Consider the following 5059-nt stretch of genomic DNA (forward strand, 5'->3'; position numbering starts at 1 on the left):
CTGTCTCTCCCACTCATGAAACAGAGACAATAAAAAAAGAAAAATTTAAAAAAACATATCAGAATCAAGGAAACAGGGTAATTGCCTGAAACCAGAGTTCCTCTTGGGACTGAGCTCACGCTGAGTTCCAGGGCACGTACTGGGTGGGTCTTGGACGTGAATCTGCCTGACCTTGCCCAGAGAAAGAAGGCAGGCATTTGGAATCTGATAGAGGGCTTCAATCCAGCAGCTGTGGTCTTGAGCAGCTCTCCTGCCTGTCCAGTTGGGTTTTCCTGGACTGTAATGTGGGGTTTTGCTGCCCCCGGAGCTGCTGTGAGGCCAAGTGCCACATGCAGGCCTGGCGTGGCTGGGGCTTGGAAGGGATTTATGAAGGTGAAGGTGAAGTGGGCGCTTCTGCTAGTGACCTGACCCACCCCCTCCTGGGCTGCTGGTGGGAGCAGCCTGCTCTCCAGGACCTGAGCTATGAGGCCCAAGCCTTGGGGAGCAGAGGGGTGCTGGGAGGGCAGAAGCACGTGACTCAGCCCAGGACCTTGGGAGAATAGCAGGTTCTGGGCCGTGAGTAAAGGTGGGTATAGAAACCTCCCAAAGGGGGGCTGGCAGGTGGCATGGGGTTAAGAGTGCTGGACTTCCACGTGGCCAACCGTGGTTTGAGTCCCGGATCTGGCATCTGTCTGAACCATGTAGACACCTGCATCGTCTCTTTCTGGTGTATAAGTTTTCATTTCATCATGGTCACACAAGTCCCATAATGGTCCTCTAGATGGTAGATTTGTATGGTTACTCCGAATTTTTTTCAGTTTTTATGTATTATCTGGTGAAAGATAAGAATGCAGCTGTTTTCCTTCCTCATTCCATCAAATACCCAGTTCTCATCCCCTCCATCCTCTCAGTGTGGTTCTATTGTAGTTTTACTTAAATTCAGTGGTTACACTATTGTAATATGTAAATGTATTCAGAGATCCATGTAATACACTTTGAATGAATTTCATTCATGCAGAACTTTTTGTTTTACCAAGTTAATAATTACTCTTTTTAAAATTTTTGCTGGGGTGGGGGACCAGCAGTTGGCATAATGGCTATGTCACTGGACTCTCACATGGTCGACTGCAGTTCGAGTCCTGGACCCAGTGGCTTAAACTCATGCCGGGCGTGTGTGTGTGCGTGCCCAAGATCCCAGGAGAATGGAGGAGAAGGGATTGTGGCATGGCCATCCCCCTGAGGGGGTGATTTCTTGCTTTCTGTCTCTCATCTGTGTCTGTCTTTCTGGTGAGCTCATGCACCCTATAGCAAAAACCTCTAAAAAAGAAAAAAATTTGCTATAGGGCATGTGTACTCGCTGGAGAGAGACAGGGGCTAGGGGGATAGTTAGAAATCACTCCCTGGGAGGATGGCCAGTGCTGGTCTACAGAACAAGTGCCCTATAAATTCTTTTTTAAAATAATTATTTAATTTTATTTATCATTTTTTTGGGGGGAGAGGTTTTTGCTATAGGGTGCGTGCGCTCGCCAGACAGAGAGAGACAGAGAGATAGAAATCACCCCCCAGGGGGGATGGCCACGCCGCAATCCCTTCTCCTCCATTCTCCTCTCGGGATCTTGGGCACACACGCATATGTGCCCAGCGTGAGTTTAAGCCACCGGGTCCGGAACTCAAACTGCGGTCGACTACGTGGGAGTCCAGCGACATAGCCATTACGCTAACTGCTGGCCCCCATTATTATTATTTAATTTGATAAGACAGAGACAGAGAGGGGGAAGTGAGAAAGCAAGCCACCAGATCCGAGACTTGAACCACAGTCGGCCATGTGGGAGTCCAGCACCTTAACCACCATGCTACCTGCTCCCCGTCATGGGATCTCATGATATTCTGTGCACCGACCGTGCCAAGGAGACAGAGTGAGCAAGATGTACGTGGTCCCTTCACAAGGAGCTCACTGTCTGGGAGAGGAGCCAGACAACGTGGTGAAGAAGTACAGTAAAGGGTGTCGAACACTCGGACAGAGACCCGCCAGCTCACACAGCCCTTGCTCTGGATTTGATCTCTCAGAGATCAGCGCCACATTTTTGCTTGGGTGCCATACGGGCCCCTCGCACTCAACATGATGAAAACACAACTGCCTGCTCTCCTCAGCCCATTCTCCCAGTTGTCTTCCTGCTTAGTGACACCCACCCCCGCACACTCCCCTGGGCAAACTGGGAGAAGCTGCTGGCCTCTGGCCTTGCCTGGATCTCTCAGCTCAACCTTGGCCTGCCCCCAAGGTGTCACTTCTTAGAACTGTCTCAGAGAAGTTGTTTTAAGAAGAAGAACGAACATGAGCCAGCAGTTAGCGTAATGGCTATGTCGCTGGACTCCCATGTAGTCAACCGCAGTTCGCGTCCCGGACCCGGTGGCTTAAAACTCACGCCGGGCGCATGTGCGTGCGTGCCCAAGATCCCAAGAGGAGAATGGAGGAGAAGGGATTGGGCGTGACCATCCCCCCTGGGGGGTGATTTCTCGCTTTCTGTCTCTCTCTCTCTGTCTGTCTGGCGAGCGCACGCGCCCTATAGCAAAAACCTCTCCAAAAAAAAAACAAAAAGAAAAGAAAAAGAGTGTGAGCCAGCCCCATGCCTACTGGATAAGGGAGCTGACTGAGATTCAAATCCCAGCCCCCGTGGTTTGCAAGTCACATGGGGTGCACGCGTGTGCATGCCCAAATCCCAGCAAGCTGGAGAAATGGAAAAGGGACTGCAGCACAGCCAAGCCTTTCTCCCTGACAAGCACCTGAACCTTCTGTCGATTAAAATAAGAAAGAAAAAAAAGAGGAAGTAAAGCGGGCAAGAGTAGAGGCCAGCAGGTGTCATGGAGGTAAAGGCCCTGGACTCCCATGTGGTTGACCACAGTTTGAGCCCCAGACCAGGATTGAAAGTCATGCTGGGCACATGTTCTGTGTGTGCCCAAAATCCCAGGAAGAGGATGGAGGAGAAGAGATGACCATGTGGTCATTCCCTCTGAGGGGATGATTTCTCAACTCTTCCTCTCTGTCTCTGGTGACAGCATTAAAAAAAAAAAAAAAAACAAAGAATCAAGCATCTCAAGGGAGTGGAGCGATCTGCTAAGTCAGTTCCTACCCACGGGCGAAGTCAACGCAGGCAATGAATGAGTAAGTGCCGGACCCAGCTAGATCTGCAAAGTACAGGTGATTATCAGAGGCTATTGGCTGGGAACCGGCAGGGGCATGGAGGCTAAGGTGCAGAGTCCCACATGGCTGATTGCCGACTGCATGGTTCGAGGCCTGGACTCTGGCTTGAGAGACACACTGGGTGCCCAAACTCTGAGGAGGATGGAGAAGGGATTAGATGGTGGCTGTCTCTCCACCAGTTCCCCGGGGAGTGAGTTCTCTTTCTCCGGCGAGTGCACCTGTCCTGTAACAGCAACAGTTACCGGGTTAACTGGCAACAACAAGGGTTAAATGCCAGCGGTACAGTGACTGAACGGCACAGGGGATGGAAGAACTGTGGTATCTTAGTGTTGGAAGGGACTTGAAGTTGGTCATTTAATCTGCACTCTTCTCCCCAGTAGCCTGGGAATTAAATCACTCCAGAATAAGAAGAATTTGTGGGAAACTGGGGCCGGCAGGTGGCGTGCAGGTTAAGGGCGCTCAACTCCCACCGTGGTTTGAGTCCTGGATCTGGTGGCTTTCCTCCTCTCTCTCTCTCTCACTGTCCCTCTCTGGTCAAATTAAAGTGAATAAATGACTAAATAAAGTAATTTTTTTTTTGGAGAGATTTTCACTGTAGGGCGCGTGCGCTCGCCAGACAGAGAGAGACATAGAGACAGAAAGCAAGAAATCACCCCCCAGGGGGGATGGTCACGCCGCAATCCCCTCTCCTCCATTCTCCTCCCGGGATCTTGGGCACGCACGCACACGCGCCCGGCGTGAGTTTCAAGCCACCAGGTCCGGGACACGAACCGCGGTCGACTACGTGGGAGTCCAGCGACATAGCCATTACGCTAACTGCTGGTTCCCAATAAAGTAATTATTTAAAAAAGAGAAGAATTTGTGGGAAACGGAGGCGACCAGTGTGGCAAGGTCAGCTAGAGAAAGCGCAGTTGGAGAATGAGAAGCGCAGTAAGCACTGAGAGATGACCTGGACTTGGAAAACCAGGGCCGGGCTGCGCCCGCTGCCCCCTAGCCTGGTGTCCTTAAGCGAGTCACTTCACCCCCCCCCCAGTCTCCGCGTGTGTAAACTGGAGGCAATTAGATCGTCTTGTCCTCCCAGGGCTGCAGCTAGATCTCAGTGGTGCTTGGGGTAACCTTAGCCTGCCTGGCCTGGTCACTGCAGAGGAGGAGGTTAAAAGAAGCCCTGAAGCTTGGAGTGCCACAGAAACCGGATGAGGTGGGCACTACAAAGTCTAGTTACGTCTGGGGGACCAGCAGGTGGCATGGTGGTTAAGGCGCTGGACACTCCCACATGGCTGACCAAGGTTCCAGTCCCGGATCTGGTGGCTTGCTTTCTTACTCCTCCCCTTCCCTCTCTGTGTGTCTCTTTCTCTGGTCAAATTAAATTAATAAATTAAAAAAAAAAAGTCTAGTATGTCTGTAGGAAAGTGGGAACTCTCGCCATGAATCAGCCCAGAACCTGGGCTGTCATGACTGGGCAAGAGGGGCCACCCGCAGGCCTTCACGTGTCTCTCTCTCGCTGGCGGTGGTGGTTAAGGGCACCGGACTCTCACTTGGTCCCGCGGTTTGAGTCCTGGACCTGGCAGTTTGATTTCTCTCTTTTTCTCTCTGTCCCTCTCTGGTCAAATTAAAATAAATAAAGTTAAATAATTATTTTTTAAAAATAATAAGTCTGCCCCTGCTGATCCGGAACAGAGATGGAGGAGACCCTGAGGCAGCGAGAAAAAGAGACGCTGAGGCAGAAAGTGACCCGGGGACTCAGAGACAAACACACTCAGAAACAAGCGGCCCAACAGGGGCCCGGAGCGACTCGGCAAGGGCGACGGCTGGGGCGCAGACCCGGCCCGAGCAAAGCCCCGGCGTGGCGCAGGGTCGTGACGCGCGGGCGCGGGGTCCCCG

This window comes from Tupaia chinensis, unplaced genomic scaffold (assembly GCF_000334495.1).
Source record: "Tupaia chinensis unplaced genomic scaffold, TupChi_1.0 Scaffold000377_2, whole genome shotgun sequence".
Taxonomy (NCBI): domain Eukaryota; kingdom Metazoa; phylum Chordata; class Mammalia; order Scandentia; family Tupaiidae; genus Tupaia; species Tupaia belangeri.